The sequence below is a fragment of the Hemitrygon akajei genome, chromosome 19 (assembly GCF_048418815.1).
Source record: "Hemitrygon akajei chromosome 19, sHemAka1.3, whole genome shotgun sequence".
NCBI lineage: Eukaryota > Metazoa > Chordata > Chondrichthyes > Myliobatiformes > Dasyatidae > Hemitrygon > Hemitrygon akajei.
In genome coordinates, this window is record NC_133142.1 from 37,830,493 (window position 1) to 37,848,319 (window position 17,827).

Sequence of the window (17,827 nt, forward strand, 5' to 3'; positions counted from 1 at the left end):
GTGATGGGGGTCCTTAATGATGAATGCCACCTTTCTCAGACACTGCTCCTTGAAGATGTCCTGGATTCTACGGAGGCAAATACCCAAGATGGAGCTGACTAATTTTACAACTTTCTGTAGCCTCTTTCGATCCTGTGCAGTAGCCTCCACTCCCTACCCCCCATACCAGACAGTGATGCAGCCAGTCAGAATGCTCTCCACAGTACATCCGTGACAAACCAAATCTCCCCAAACTCCTAATGAAATATAGCCACTGTCTTGCCTTCTTTATAACTGCATCGATATGTTGAGACCAGGTTAGATCCTCAGAGATCTTGACACCCAGGAACATGAAATTGCTCACTCTCTCCACTTCTGATCCCTCTGAGGATTGATTCGTGATCCCTCAACCTACCTGTTCTGAAGTCCATAATCAGCTCTTTGGTCTTACTGACGTTAAGTGCAATGTTGTTGCTGCAACACCACTCCACTAGTTGGCATATCTCGCTCCTGTAAACCCTCTTGTCTCCATCTGAGATTCTATCAACAATGGTTGTATCAACAGCAAACTTATAGATGGCATTTGAGCTATGCCTACCGCACAGTCATGGATATAGAGAGAGTTGAGCAGTGGGCCAAGTACACATCCCCGAAGTGTGTCAGTGTTGATCGTCAGTAAGGGAAAGTTACTAATACCAATCCACATAGATTGTGACCTTCTAGTTGGGAAGTCGAGAATTCAATTGCAAAAGGAGGTACAGAGGCCCAGGTTCTGTAGCTTATTGATCAGGACTGTGCGAATGATGGTGTTAAACGCTGAGCTATAGTCAAGGAACAGCATCCTAGCATAGGTGTTTGTTTTGTCCATGTGATCTAAGGCTGTGTGAAGAGCCATTGAGATTGTGTCTGCCATAGACCTATTGTGGCAATAGGCAAATTGCACTGGGCCCAGGTCCTTGCTAAGGCAGGGGTTAATTCTGGCCCTGATCAACCTCTCAAAGCACTTAAATCACTGAAGATGTGAGTGTTACTGTTCGACAGTCATTAAACAGCTCATACTGCTCTTCTTGGGCACTGGTATAATTGTTGCCTTTTTGAAGCAGGTGGGAACTTCCAGCCGAAGCAATGAGAGGCTGAAAATGTCCTTGAATACACCTGCCAGCAGGTTAGCACAAGTTTCAGAGCCATACCAAATACTCCATCGGAGCCTGCTGCCTTACGAGGGCTCACCCTCCTGAAAGACAGCCTGACATCGGCCTCCGAGACAGATCAGAGGGTCACCGGGTGCAGCAGGGATCTCCACAGCTGTAGTTACATTCTCCCTTTCAAAGTGGGCATAAAAGGCGTTGAATTTGTCTAGCAGTGAAGCACCACGGCCATTCATGTTACTGGGCTTCGCTTTGTAGGAAGTAATGTCCTGTGCACCTCGCCAGAGTTGTCGTGCATCCGATGTCGCCTCCAACCTCGCTCAGGTTTGTTTCTTCACTCTTAAAATAGCCCTTCACAAGTCATACCTGCCACTCTAGTACAGGCCTAGGTCACCAGACGTTAATGCCACAGATCTAACCCTCAGCAGATGACAAACCTCCTGGTTCATCCAGTTTTTTGGAATGTACAGCAAGTTTTCGTAGGCACACACTCATCCACACAGTTTTGAATGAGGTCGATAATAACTGCGGCAGACTCATCCAGATTAGAAGCACATACATAGCTGGATACAAATAAACTAACATTCAGGATAACACCAATTAAAGTATAAATCTTGTAGACAGGAACAATTCAAGGAGCCTGCACTGAAATACAGCTTTCATGTTAGACTGATAACTCAAAGTTCAAAGTAAATATATTATCAACATACATATACGTCACTATATAACAACAATGAGATTCATTTTCTTACAGGCATACTCAATAAATCCAATAACTATAATAGAATCAATGAATGGATGCACCAGAGTGGACAATCAGTGTACAAAAGATAACAAACAAGAAAAAAAAGAAATAATATTAATAGATAAGGAGTAAACATCATGAACAATGGGTGAAGTGTCCTTGAAAGCGAGTCCATAGGTTGTGGGAACAGTTCAGTGATGGAGCAGGTGGAATGATCCCCTTTGGTTCAAGAGCCTGATGGTTGAGGTGTAATAACTGTTCCTGAACCTGGTGGTGTGGGTCCTGAGGTTCCTGCATCTTCCTCCTGATGGCAGCAGCGAGAAGAGTGCTGGGAGTCCCTGAAGTCGGGTGCTGCTTTCCTGTGACAATGCTCTGTGCAGATGTGCTCAAAGGTGGAGAGAGCTTAACATGTGATAGACTGGGCCGTTTCTACTACCTTTTGCAGAATAATTTGTAATGTGGTGACCTATGCAAGTGAACTTATTTGCTCTCTTTTAGAAGAAAATCAATTAGACCCAGTTCACTGCTTGTACCACAGAGCACCTGCTGTAATTTGTATTCTATTTTCAACAGATTACCCTTTTCTCTAAATAAAGTTACCATTATATCTGCTTCTCTTATCTTCGCACTGTGTACTGGAGATTACTTTGCATAGAATAAATGCTCACTATTCCTCAGGGTCTTCAATGCCGGAGTACTAGCCCTAATCTTTTCTGCTCCATGGAGAACAAATATCTGTTGAGATCAAAGTCAGCTTCCAACTAAGTTGTTTCATGGTCCATGTGACTCCAAGTGCCAAAATAATGAATTTCTGCAGATCTGTCATAACCATGAAAGTAAAATCACAACAGGGATTATGTCAAAAGCAAGGCAAGAATTTTCAATTCTGTGGTAAGGTAAAATTTCATTTCATGCTGAGCATATTATCTGCACATACACAGAAATCTGTTTGCTATCTGCTAATTATCAAATGAACTTCATCCATATTAAAGTATGCATTTTCCCCCAACAAAAAAGATCACAAAATTAATTTTTATTCTTCCCGAAGGTAGGCACAACTGTGTCACGTAATAATTTCTATCTTCACAAAGTTAAAAATGACAAATTTTCCTTCCCCCGGTGCCATCACAGTATTTGTCCAAATTAATCGCTATTGTCCATCCTTACGCACCACCTCAAGTAACTTGTGTGTTTCGAGTTCCCAAACAGATTTCCTGTCAAATCTCCTTCCAAATTAGTATCTTACTGTCAGTCCAACTACAGTAACCAACATTCCATCCTACAATTATTCAATAATGATTCAAGGACTGAGGTCCTTTAACATCTACTGGAAGATGCTGAGGATGTCCTACGAGGCTGTGGTGGCCAGTGCTATCATGTTTGCTGTTGTGTGCTGGGGCAGCAGGCTGAGGGTAGCAGACACCAACAGAATCAACAAACTCATTCGTAAGGCCAGTGATGTTGTGGGGGTGGATCTGGACTCTCTGACGGTGCTGTCTGAAAAGAGGACGCTGTCCAAGTTGCATGCCATCTTGGACAATGACTCCCATCCACTCCATAATGTACTGGTTAGGCATAGGAGTACATTCAGCCAGAGACTCATTCCACCGAGATGTAACACTGAGCGTCATAGGAAGTCATTCCTGCAGGTGATAGAGAAGGAGTGCGCTCAGTTGAATGTTCTGAATGTTTGAGATTTTTAATGCAAGGAGTATTATGAACAAAGCGGATGAGCTTAGAGCGTGGGTCAGTACTTGGGAGTTATGATGATGTGGCCATTACAGAGACTTGGATGGTTCAGGTACGGGAATGGTTACTTAGGCTTTAGATGTTTCAGAAAGGACAGGGAGGGAGGCAAAAGAGGTGGGGGTGTGGCACTGATTGGAGATTGTGTCACGCTGCAGAAAAGAAGGAAGTCTACTGAGTCTCTATGGGAGGAAGTTAGAAACAGGAAGGGATCAATAACTTTACTGGTGTTTTTTATCGACCATCCAATGGTAACAGGGACATCGAGGAGCAGATAGGGAGACAGATTCTGGAATGGAGCAGTAATAACAGGGTTGTCATGATGGGAGATTTTAATTTCCCCAATATTGACTGACATCTCCATACAGCGAGGGGTTTAGAACATAGAACAATACAGCACAGTACAAGCCCTTCACCCCACAATGTTGTGCCGACCCTTAAACCCTGCCTCATGTATAACCTTCCCCCTTAAATTCCTCCATATACCTGTCCAGTAGTCTCTTAAATTTCACTAGTGTATCTGCCTCCACCACTGACTCAGGCAGTGCATTCCACGCACCAACATGAATTGGCAAGCATGCCTTATGAGAATAGATAGAGTGAATTTCACCTTTCTCTTTGGAGTAACGGCGGATGAGAGGTGACCTGACAGAGGTGAATAAGATGATGAGAGGCATTGATCACGTGGATAGTCAGAGGCTTCTTCCCAGAGCCGAAATGGCTAATACAAAAGGACACAGTTTTAAAGTGCTTGGGAGTAGGTACAGAGATGTCAGGGGTAAGTTGTTTTTTTTTATATAAACGCAGAGAGTGGTGAGTGTGTGGAATGGGCTGCCAGTGACAGTGGTGGAGGCGGATACGATTGGGTCTTTTAAGTGACTCCTGGGTAGGTACACGGAGCTTAGAAAAATAGAGGGCTATGGGTAACCCATGGTAATTTCTAAAGTTAAGTACATGTTTGGCACAGCTTTGTGGGCTGAAGGGCCTGTCTTGTGCTGTAGGTTTTCTATGTTTCTAGGGACTTAAGGCGGATGAGAACTTTCACCTCCAACAATGACTATATCAATACATCTGTGCAGAAGGGAAGCATTCCTGGAGTACCCGGGTGTTTGGAGCACACAGGAATGGTGACCCAGCTCAATGGAAAGGCACGGGAGAACAGAGGAGACCTGGCAGTGCCCTAGCTCAACTCAGTCAATGCCCATGGATCAATCCCCCACTAGTTGGAGCAGACCATCTGGTGCAAAAGCACCATGTTCCAAGCAAGATGGCAGGCCTCATCCTGAATCATCACAACCACTTCAGAATGAGAGTCTCATCAGGCCAGGCTACACCAGAGTGGCACAAGCTGAAGATTGGGACCATCTCCGTGACCCTCTCTGCCTTGCAATGAACATGACTGCAAAGTATGCCAAACCAGAGTGCCACAGCCCCCCCTCCGTCTGGTGTATGGCAACCACCAATTAGAGCTTTCACTGATGACCTTACAGTCACCGTGGAGTCTGTAGGAACCGGAGAAGCTCATCTATAGGGGAAAGACGAGTTTCAAGCCCACAAAATCAAGATCATTGGTTTTGAGGAAGGGCAGAATCACTGATGATTCCACTTTAATATTGCAAGAACACTCATTCCAGCCTTCTCTGAATAGCCACTGAAGAGCCTTGGCAAGGTGTTCGACAGCAGCCTGAAAGACACACCATCAATCTAGGCAGCCTGTCAGGAGCTGGAAACTTGGCTGAAAGCAGCTGACAGGTCAGGACTCCCTGGCAAGTTCAAGGCATGGATCTACCAGCACAGTATCCTACCAAAGATCCTTTGGCCTCTGGTGGTATAAAAGTTCCGATTTCCACCGTCAAGAACCTGGAGAGAAAGGTCATCAGCTTTCTCAGGAGGTGGCTGGAATTGCCAGGACCCTCAGAAGTACTGCCCTCTTTGGAATGAACATCACGCTGTGGCTGTCCTTGGAGGAAGAGTTTAGTCAACAAGAGCTAAGGAAGTGATGCAGTATAGGGAGTCAAGCGACCCGAAGGTGACCCTGGCAGAGGTCACCGTGAAGACCAGGAGACAGTGGAGAGCGGCAAAGGCCGAATCTTGGCAGTGCGAAAATGTCCTGGCGGAAGCAGTGACCCAAGGAAAAGCCGGCCTGGGAAGTTTTCCAGTCCCCAGGTATGACACAGCTAAGGGGAGGGAGAAGTGCAAGCTCATCCGGAGGAATGAGATCAGCCGTGGATGAAGAGAGATCCACCAAAGCAGTGGCATGAAGCAGCAGGGAACTTGGACCTGGTGGGAACGGGCCATGGGAAGGAGAGTGACATGGACTGATCTCTGGTGAGCAGTGCCACATTGAATCAAGTTCCTTGACAAGCAGGTATATGATATCTTGCCCAGTCCATCTAACCTGCATAGCTTGGAAAAGTTTGAAGTCCCAGACTGCCTGTTGTGTTCCATGAGAGGAACCTTGGAGCACATCCTGAGGTGCTGCCTAAAAGCTCTTGGAGAGGGCCGATACTGCTGGAGACATGACCAGGTATTGAAGACCCTTGCAGAAGCAATCTTCTTAAGAATCAGTAACAACACATGATCTCAACCCTGCAATCAACCCATCGCCTGAGTCTGGAGAGCGACCAGAAGCAAGAGTAAAGCCACCCACAGCGATTCTGGCACCTGCTCATGACTGACATGGAGAAACAACTAAAGAGCCCACAGCACATTGCCAAGACCACCTTGAGACCAGACATCCTCCTGATCTCAGGGGCAGCAAAATATGTCATCCTGCTGGAGCTGACAGTGCTGTGGGAGGAGCGTCTAGAGAAGGGCCATGAGAGGAAGCTTGCCAGGTACGAGGAACTGGTCAGCGACTGTCAGAGGTAGGGATGGAAGGCAAAGTGCATGCCCGTTGAGGTGGGCTGCTGGGGCTTTACTGGACAGTCACTTCACAAAGCCCTCAGTGCATTGGGTATCAACGGTACAAAGAGGCAGAGAGCCATTGGCGATGTTACCAGGCAGCAGAGAAAGCCTCAAGATGGCTCTGGATGAAGAGAGCAAGTCCATGGGGATCTATAGCATATGCTACCTGAACACAAGTCATGGCTTGATCAATCACGGCTGGGTCACCTGGCTGAGGGTGTCTGATGTTGAAGGACCCAGAACACCCAATGACCTCAGGTTACATCACTGATGATATGCTCAGAGCCTCATGAGATGTATTCTTCAAATCCTGGAACATTTTCATTGCTATTGGATCTTCAAGAACGGGCGTATGCAGCAACTTAAATATGCTGCCTTTTGGAGAAGCATATGGAAATATACATGTCCGACATCACAGGATGAATGCGCACATATCTACAGTATAACCTCAAGTTATGAATTTTAATTTTAATGGTTATCTAGGGTCTATGTTCTTGCTTGCCATCCGCCTTACCTTCATCTTCAACCTCACACATCCCAATTACAAGTGCATTACTCTCCCAGCCATCAATCTTCTTTCCACCCTACAACGTAGGCTCAGTTTCAGTTGCCTCCAATAATTTCAACTGTAATGGCTTCTGACTGGAGTTTGATCTTAACCTTTGTTGCTCACTAAAAATAATTGTTTTCTTCTTAAAAAGAGCATGAAGACAAGGCTTAGCTCCTCATCAGATTACGGCATTTGGACAAGCTAAGTACGGTATTTTTAATGACCAACAGGTGAAATACATTATTCCTTCTTGCACATGTCTAATTTTCCTTCGACTAAGATGAAGGAACATTAAATCACGAACAAGGGCAGTCGAGTGTTCTTCAAAATTCAAGCCACAGACTGGTTTGTAATTGATTGCGACTTGAGTTGAAAATGCACTGAGGATCAGGTCCAAAAAGCAATAAACTGGGTTATATGTCAGTCAAGAGCAGTTTCTTGTCAAATAAGACTAGTGACTTCTGCAAAAGTAGTTAACCCATGCTAGTACAAACTTAAAGAAAGCAATCAAAAATAGATGGATACGCTATCCCAAGCCACAAACAAAAGTCAACTAATAAAAGGCAATCAAAACACACAAAATGCTGGAGGAACTGAGCAGGCCAGGCAACATCTATGGAAAAGAGAATACAATCAATGTTTCAGGCTGGGACCCTTCTTCAGGTAGCATGACTGTGGACATTTGCCCTATAGCACCACAAGCTAGGGAGTTCACAGTCTTAAATTTGCTCATATTTGCTTCCTTTGGCTCTTTGCCTCTTCAAAGTGATTATATGAAAGAGGGGCCTGGCTTGGCCCACAATGAAAGGTTTGAAAGGCCAAAGTTTAATACTTATGAGACATGAACAAGCAGAAGCATTATCCAATGGGTCCATGATGCCAGCAGTATTCAGGAAGTACCAGAAGGACGTACATTACAAGCTGAAGTGAAATTACCTGAAATGGGGTTCATAGCCACATAAGAAGCTAATCTGCAAAAACGAATGTAAAGCTGTGTCAGACTGTTGCACGTGAATCAATGTTCATTGGCAAACTGATCAAAAAGGCAGCAGCTCCTCTTGCATTACTACTGAGTTGTACTTCACTCAATAGCATCATTCCCGTTCCACTGGCATAACCTTGAGGACAAGCTGCTTGAAGAAAACTAATTTCAAATGCATTAATCCCCACCAGAGATGTTCAGGTTAAATTAAATTCCTCAAGATGAACTATTATATTCTCCCTTGCTCATCAATATACTAAAACTCTTAACTGGAATACACGTAGGAGGATGATTCATAGTAATCAGTCCATAGAAGATTATTTGTAGAATTATTCAAAATGAACAAAATTTGGCAAATGGATCCAAGTGGCTTTACCCAAACAAAATAGAACACAAACACAACACTCAGGGGCTCCTCTGGACAAATTACATAACAATTGCCTTTTAACTTTTTGACACTGTGCCCAACAGCTTCCGTGGAGCGATTACATTAACAATTACCTTTTAACTTTTTGACACTGTGCCCACATCCAAGCTGATCGATGATTACAACTCTTTAAGTCAGGTGCTGAAGCCAACAGACCACATGGCCAATTTCTAAAAGATGGCATCACCATTACACCTCAGTGATTGAGAGGTTTATAAATGAACAGCAGTAGGAGAAGCAAACACTTAAAGCGCTCCAAAATGACCAGATCAAACTGGGGCAGCAATTAACTTCCTTATTTTCAATTTCACATGCAAGAGATTAAAGCTACTGGTTTAAGGCTGACATTCTGGTTTAATATTGAGAAAGTTGTCCCCTACTGGAAAGCTCAGCTCCATCTGGTAGCTTCAGTATAAAGAAATACCATGATCCTCTTTTTTAAAAAGCATTATTCTCCCGGTATCTTAGTCAATATTCATCCTCAATCAACAGCTACAACAACCCATCTGTTAATTATAATGGGGTAACTTGCAGGATGCAGTAACAGACAACACAACGGCCATAACAACTAAACAAGAAAGATTTTGCTTCCTGAATATTTTTTGGTGTATCTTATGGAGTTTGGGCTGCTGCTCATGAAAACCACCATGAAATTTCCCTATCATGCACCGTTTTTTTAAAATCACCTATATTTGTTATTTCAATTCATTATTCAAGTCAATTAAAATGTTGCAAGCCGAAAAGTTTTCTATTTTGTCCAGACATGCTTAGGCAAGGTGGATGCTGCATGGCAAGACAAGTTTTAGAAAGGCTATGAATTTCCATGAAGGATTTCCATATCTTAGACAAATGCTTCCCAGAATAATTGATGCCAAAATTAACGAAGCCATTTTTGTTGGTCCACAAATCAAACAGGTTATCAACAACAGGCCATTCGAAGAACTTCCAGTGGAACCAAAGAAAATCCCATGGCAGGCATTCAAGGATGCCGTTCTTGGCAACTACAGAGCACCAAACTACATGCAACTGGTTGACAACATGCTTCAAGAATACAAAACCATGGAGTGCAACATGTCACTGAAGATTCTTGTACTGCATTCCCATTTGGACTTCTTCCCTGCAAATCATGATGCTGTCATGGTGAAAGGGTTCATAAGGACATTGCAGTCATGGAGAAATGGTATCAGGGCAACCAGAATCCATTAATGCAGGCTGATTATTGTTGGACACTTAGACACAGAGTACAAATGAAAATCATCAGCAAAACATTTTTAGCTTCGTTGAACTATTGCAAAGCGTCAGCATTGTTGTGCAATTAAACACATTATATTCAATAAAAGTTCATTTCTTGTTTCTCCAAATTGCTTTGTGATACAAGTAGTCTGAAATTATATTTGTGTTCAGTTTGAAGAGGTCTATCATAAACAAAAAAATTCTGAGGAACCTTTACAAAAAATTTGTTGTCCAGTGTAATAGTTTTGAAACTTCAAACATTTTGCTATCAACTTAATACCCATAGAAAATTACTTTGTCTGAAAAATAAGGTTGCTTGAACAATATTAAAAGTGTTTGTAATATTCTCTCATTAGGGATAAAGAGAAAATTCTTGCTGGCTTGCCATTTTGGTCTAGAGGTATGATTCTTTCTGAGGATATCATTATACCCCTTGACCAAAACAGCAGGTCAGTAAGATTCTCTGGGTTCTGGTTTCTGCAGCACCATCAATCCTTTGGTGCTGTCTGTATACAGTATGAATGCCCTTCCTGTCACCACAAGGGTTTCTCCCCACATCCCAAAGAAGTGCAATTTGATGGGTTAATTGGTCACTGTAAAATTGCCCTGGCATGCAGAGGAGTGACAGAATCTGCGCTAAATTGACGGACCATGGAGAAAGAGGTTACTGGGAAAATTAGTGGCAAATAGTAATGCCCAGAGAGCTAGCATAGATTTAAAAGATCAACATAGCCTCCCATCATAATAGGAGGTCATGTAAGTTGTGCATGACAGATGTCTCTATGCTCCCTTAATGAACTCAAACCAGAATCTAATAAAAAGGCCCATTGGTTTCTCCTTCAAAATATACTTCATTTAGGACAAAGTCACAAGTTTGCAATATAGAATGATCAAGTCAATAACATAACTCATTCATTCACAACCTTACAACAAATAGTTCTCAGGATTCAAACCAAGATCCCAACTAACTTGTATGCAATGGCAGGCCAGCTGCATCCAGTTTCAGCACGTCCATTAGCACACAGTCCTGAACCTAAGAGCATCTTAGTTTTCAGCAATCAGTCAGGGTCAACATTTTGATCTGGAAGACCAGCAGGTTTCACACACACCAGGGTCTTCCACTGTGTGTTGATGCTTCCCAGCAGCAATATTTGTTTCAGTGCCTGGGAACAATCATCCAATCAATTATGATCTTACTGGATAGTGGATTTGGCTTGAGGAGCTAAATGGCCTGAATATGCAATTTTTGTATAACTGAGAAAATTGTTTTGTTGCTTCATCTGTAATGATTTCCAGGCCAATCCTCCCTTGTTCGTATGTTACTTGCTACTAATGGGCTCAAATACATTACCTGATGGGATTGTGGAAGCTGGTTCACTCTTAACATTGAAGAAGTGTCTACAGGAGGACTTGAATTGCCAACAAATAGCAGGTTACAGACCAAGCTCTAAACCTTTATCCCCAAGGCGTAAATGGCTAATACAAGGGGTCATAACTTTAAGGAGATTGGAGGAAAATTTGTGTGTGGGGGGGGGGGGGGAATGTCAGAGATAGTTTTTTTAAAAATATATATACTGGTGGTGTATATTTTTTTGAAATATATATATAGTGGTGGGTGTGTGAAACACACTGCCTAGGTGGTGGTAGAGGCAGATGCAGTGCCTTGAAAAAGTATTCAGCCTTCAAAAATATTTTCACATTTTACTGTCTCATTTTCTAAATTTAAAATATATTGAAGTAGGATTTTTTGAGCTAATCTACAAAACATTGTGCATCATGTCAAATCAAAAGAAAAATTCCAAACCCTGTTATCAATTTACTTCAAATTAAAATATAGAGAAGTTGAATAAGTATTCATCTTTTTTCTAATGATGACACTAACTCTCCTCAGTAGTAATATACTTTAGTACCTCACCCAATTTGTTGATGTAGAAAATTGGAGGATCACTTGATTTCAATGAATTTATAAGAATAAATAGCACCCCTCTCTGCAAGCTCCAACTGTATGGTAAATTTTCAACAGACCAAACCAAAATGAAGACAACAGAGTATTCAAGGCGAGTCAGGGAAATGATAATAGAGAACAACAAATTTGAGGAAGGATACAAGACCATCTCAAAGGCACTGAACGTACCTCAGAGCTCAGTAGAGTCCATCGTGAAAAAGTGAAAAATAATAAGAAACCACAGTCACACTGCCGAGGTCAGGCCACCCTTCGAAACTTAGCTGCCAGAGAAGAATGGTACTTGTACGAGAAGCTACTGTGATGCTAAAGGTCACTGTGAGTGAGCTGCAAGAGTCAGTGCTGCAACTGAAGATGAAGTCCATGGCTACACAATCGCTCAGGCTTTGCACAGAAAAGGTGTTTATGGAAGAGTGGCACGAAGCTCCAGCTAAAACATATCCTTGCCCTTAAAGACTTTGCAAAGCGTCATTTAGAAGATACTGTGAAGATGTGGAAGCAAGTCTTGTGGTCGAACAAGATTAAAGTGGAACTTCTTGGCCTCAACACTAAGTGGTATGTGTGGTGTAAATCTAATACTGCACATCAACCAGGTAACACCAGCTTTGTGGAGGTAGAAATTATACTATGGGGATGTATTCAGTAACAGGAACTGGAAATGTGGTCAGGATTGATGGGAAGGTGAATGCTACTAAACACAGAGAGATCCTGGATAAAAACCTACTCGCCTCTTCCAGGAAGCTTAAACTGGGGAAGAACTTCATCTTTCAGCAGGACAACAACCCAAAGCACACAGGTAATGTGGAAGGAAATGGTTAGATTGATTTAGAGTAGGTTAAAAGGCTGGCACAACATCATGGTCCAAAAAGCCTGTACGGAGTTGTAATGTTCTATGTTCTAGGTAACTGTCCAGTCATGTGTCATGCAGCTTCTCAGGATGGATCCCTGTTTCTCCTCCCAGGCCCTCCTGCCAAAGATGCATTCTCAAAGAAGGTAGGGCTGCACAAAGTGCATGGCCAAGGGGGTGATCACACATGAAAGATTTAATAAAGACAGCTTCTCCACCCACCCCCCTACAACTAATCAAGCAAGATTCTGGCACTTGTTTGAAAGAATTCAGTATCCATGCATTATGCCAGAAAATACAGACAGTCTACTTGAGTACCTACCATATCAGATCAACCCTCTCTTTTTTCTGCACCGGTAACTAATCAGGTTCTCTGGTTTTGTCCCACAGTCCAAAGACGTACCGATTGGTAGGTTAATTGGTCATTGTAAATTATCCCATGATTAGGCTAGGGATTGCTGGGCAGTGGTGCTAAAAGGGCCAGAAGGGCCAATTCTACATTATCTCAAACAAATAAATAAATAAGATTAATTAATTTAAAAATGTATCTAACAGAGAGTTTAACCAACAAAAATATCACTGTCATCACTAAGACAGGAAAAAGATTACGGATTAGCTTTATTTGTCACAGGTACATTGAAACATTCAGTGAAAACTGTCATTTGCATCAAATCAAATCAGCAAAGATTGTGCTGGGCAACCCGCAAGTGACACTGTATTTCCGGAGCCAACATAGCATGCCCACAACTCACTAGCCCCAACCGGTACGTCTTTGGAATGAGGAAGGAAATGAGGACACCCAGTCACGAGGATGTTCGAACTTCATACTCAGCTGTGGGAAATCGAACCCCGATCTGTGATCGCTGCCCCTGTAAAGAGTTGCACTGACCGTACCTTCCCATGGTTGAGGAAAAAGCAGGATGGGCAAATCAATACCCCATGGTGTAGAGATTTCAGGCCAGGGCGATGGGTTGTAAAAGGGGAGGAGATACTGCACTGTCAGTCAAAGACTTCATTACTTCAGTGCTGAGTGAGGATATCTCATAGGGTGTGCAAAGACATTGATGGAAGTTGGAAACCACAAGGTGTAGTCAGTAGTTGGTGTGTATTATAGACTTTCAAACAGTCAACCAGTTACAGCAACACAGAAGAACTGAGGAAATACAAATAGCATTATTGTACTCAGGGATTTCAGTTTTCCAAAATATTAACTGGGATTACCTGAGTGTTAAAGACTCAAAGGGGAAGAAATTTTTGAGGTATGTCCAGGAGAGCTTTATGCCGCACTGTGTAGATAGACCAACAAAAGAAGGAACATCACTGGACCACACCTTTAAATATGTAGCTAGTCAGATGGACAAAGTGGGGAAGCATTTTCGAGATTGTGGGTTATGAAATAGGATAAACATGCTCTAGTAATAAAAATCTCTTAAATTTGGGGAAGGCCAATTTCTTTAACAAAAGGGTCACATTGCAAAATGCCAGTTAACAAAAACACTTATTTTTTCCTAAAAATATTGTTACAAGGGTAGCAATCTTGCACTTTTAGAATATGGTGGATTATGCAAACGTTTGTTCTCATCTTACAGTAAATAGAAAGCCACAGCAATGAAGTCTCCCCACTTAATTAGCATTGTCAAGTTTTGGCTTTGGAATTTCCCACTGACTTTTTCTAAAGACACCGAACACAGTTGTACATCTTTCCACAGGTTACACTTCACCCAAATAACTTCACTTCCGACAGTCAACATTCATTATCGTCGGGCTGTCATAAATCAACACAGCCACGTGTATATTTTTGAGTAAAACCTAGAGACAAGCGGATAACCGAAGGCTTCGCACATACTACACAGCACAACTCTCTACAGCATTAAGCCTCTGCTCGAATTCTCATCCAAAATAACAGAAACTACGTTCTCAGCAGGCCAGGCAGGCATCTACAGGGAGAAGCGCTGTCGACATTTCGGGCCGAGACGTCGTCAGCGCTTCTCCCTGTAGATGCTGCCTGGCCTGCTGTGTTCCACCAGCATTTTGTGTGTTGTTGTTGTTTGAATTTCCAGCATCTGCGGATTTCCTCGTGTTTGCTCTTTAAAGAAACTACGTTCTGTTTTTTTTTTGGTAGCAACACCCAAATAAATCTGATTACAGATCATCTGGAAAGTTAGATCTGTTTCACTCTCACAGATCCCGCCCCATCTGCTGGACACTTCCAAGATTTCCCGGGAGCTCCATTCCGTTTCAAATATCCAGCAGCCGCCGCATTTCTTTAGCGACGTTTGTACTGTAAAGCAGGTGAATATGGAAACTGCAGTGGAACCAGGGTTAGTGAAACACCTTTACTCACAACCTGTTTACTGCCACACACGGGAGAGGAATCAACGTTGCTTACACGTTTTGAAAAGGCAACAATTTCTACTAACTGGAGTAATACTGCATCCGGTTTACAGCCGCCGGCCCGATCGAGGCATGTTAGCAAGCAGCGCTGCTGGACTGAGTGGGACGTCCGAACACTTCTTCCCACGGTTCACTTCCCTTTGTACGCCGAACACTCGCACCCGTGGTAACGTGGTCACCCCGATGCCTCATGGTCCACGCCGACTGTTTCACGCAAGAAGCAATCGCGCCGCCCACAGCGCCGGAGTTCCCCCTCTGCCGTGTGAAGCGATGCTTCGCCTGATATCTCCGCAGCCGGGGCGCAGAACGCTTAGCGGGAGGAGGAGGAGTGTGAAACACGGCCGGAAGAGCGCGATAATGTCCGGGTGAATCAATATCGTATTTAAATATCTCACATTAGTAACGCATCGTTCCATCCTCGGGGACCCCCGCAACTCAGGTCATGCTCTATTCTGGCTGCTGCCATCAGGAAGAACGTGCTGGAGCCTCAGGACTCACAGCACCAGGCTCAGGAAGTTACCCCTCAACCACCAGGCTCAGGAACAGTTACCCCTCAACCACCAGGCTCTGAACCAAAGGGAGTAACTGCTCTCAGCTTTCCTTGCCTCATCATTGAAATGTTCCCACAACCTATGGACTCCCTTTCAAGGACTCTTCCGCTCATGCTGTCGATATTTATTGCTTAATTATTTGTTATTATTATTTCTTTGTTATTTATTTGCACTGTTCTTTTACATACTGGTTAAACACCCAAGTTGATGCGATCTTTCATTGACTCTATTATGGTTATTATTCTATGATGGGTTTATTGAGTATCCCTGCAAGATAATGAATCTCAGAGTTGTATATAGTGACATATATGTACTTCGATAATAAATTTACCTCGAATTATTAGAGTATAATTGCAGTACTTAATACAAAACAATAGTATAATAGAAAAATTCAAACAATATTGCACACAAGTGCAAAGGCAGAGCAGCCATCTCACAGTTCAATTCTGACCTACAGCTCTGTATGAAGTTTGCCCGTTCTTCCTGTGACTATGTGGGTTTCCTCCCACTTCAGAAAAACATTATGAAGGTAGGTGGTTCATCAGTTACTGTAAGTCGGCTCCAGGTTACAGCAATATGACATGGATACAGACCCTTCGGCCCAGTTAGTCCATGCCAATCGCAATTCCATAACCATCTTGTCCCAATTTCCAGCCTTGGCCCATATCTTAAGCCCTGCCTCCCTGTATACATATTCAAGTGCTTCTTAAATATTATTGTACCTGCTTCAGACACTTACACTTACAATTCATTCCATGTACTCATCACCTTCTGTTGTTATGAATGTACCACAGCTCTGAGGGGCCGAAGGGTGCGGGGGTAGCCCCCTCCTTTGTGAGAATCGCAAGATCACTATTGAGTCAATTCAGGAGACACAGGAAATGAGAGAAAGACATGCAGAATCCACAAAAGGGTTAGAATGTGTCCTGGCCTCCGAGAGGCGGACCCATTGATACTGGCTATTGTCTCTTGGAGACGGACTTGTGTATTGCATCCTGGACGATGCATTCGAAGCCCCAGGCAATGAACCAAGGAGGAGGTTGGTGGAGGGATTGCATCATCCCAACCTGATCGACATCTGCGACCCTGTGAGTCAGGATAAAAAGAGGGTCTGTGGGAACAGCCCCTCAGACGCACCAGAAGAAACGCTAGCGATCCCGTAGTAGCGAAAGCCAGTGGAAAGCCAGGTGTGTCCGCTTCCATTTGCCCGGAATCGGTGACCTTTGCCACGGAAAAACGGTTTTTAGCTAACAACGGGGAACTCAACTCTCAACAACTCTCGAAGGATTGACACCATAAACAGAATGGGCAAGTTTTAACACGTCTCTCTCTCTCTCTCCAACAATTACCACACAGAGTCCCCAATGGCTGCAGCCTATATGAACTGAACAAACTATATATTTCCATCGGACAATTCATTATCCCCTAGACAACGATACGGCTTATTTCTTATTGATTATTATTATACCCGCGCTTTTAGATTTAGCATTGACGACGTATATTATCTGTGTGTTTGCATTGATATTATTTTTGTGTATTTCTATCAATAAATACTGTTAAAAATAGTACCATCAGACTTCAACGGACCTCTCTATCTTTGCTGGTAAGTGACCCAGTTACAGGGTACGTAACACTGTAAATAAAAATGCACCTTTGGCCCCTTTTAAATCTTTCCTCTCTCTCACTATAAATCTATCCTCCCTAGTTATGATCTCCCCTGCCCTCGGGAAAAGACTGTGTGACTGTCTACCAGATCAAAGTGTCTCATAATTTTAGACACTTATATAAGGTTGCCTCTCATTCTCCTGTTCAAAGGAATAAATATGTAACCTGGCCAAGCTCTCTCTCTAACTGAGGTCTTCTAGTTATGGCAACATCCTCGTAAATCTTTTCTGCACTCTTTCACTTTAACCACATCCTATAACAGGGTGAGCAAAACTGTACACAGTACTCTAATCTCACATGCGAAGGGACAATTGCAGAACATATTTGAATCGCTGAAGAATGCCATTCAGCTGTGACAAGGCTTGAATGCTATCTCCAGCTACAAAGTGAAACCAAGTGACATAGGTGACATCAAGATTTCACTCCCAGATGAGCTCAATGCCTTCTATGCTCACTTTGACCATCAAAACATGGAGGCACCTTCACAAACTCCCACAGCCCCCAACAACCCTGTGATTTCAGTTTCTGAGGCAGACGTGAGAGCCTCCCTCATGAGAGTGAACCCACAGAAAGCATCCAGCCAGACAGGGTACCTAGCTGAGTACTAAAGATCTGTGCTCATCAACTGGAGTGTTCACCGATATCTTTAACCTCTTGCTTGGGCAGTTCGAGGTACCCATCTGCTTCAAG

General features: G+C 43.2%; 1 protein-coding gene across 4 annotated transcripts in view; it reads right to left on the bottom strand.

The window, feature by feature from the left end:
- shq1 (SHQ1, H/ACA ribonucleoprotein assembly factor) overlaps positions 1-17,827 on the bottom strand; it is a 131,405-nt gene that overhangs the window by 108,233 nt on the left and 5,345 nt on the right. For 2 of the 4 annotated variants that reach the window (XM_073072393.1, XM_073072390.1), the window contains exon 1: positions 14,948-15,221. The exons of 1 other annotated variant lie outside the window; for it this stretch is intronic. The gene's annotated coding sequence lies outside the window, so the exon portion shown is untranslated. Of the gene's footprint in view, positions 1-14,916; positions 15,222-17,827 lie in introns of those variants that run through there. One more of the 4 variants, XM_073072391.1, reaches the window with a different exon arrangement.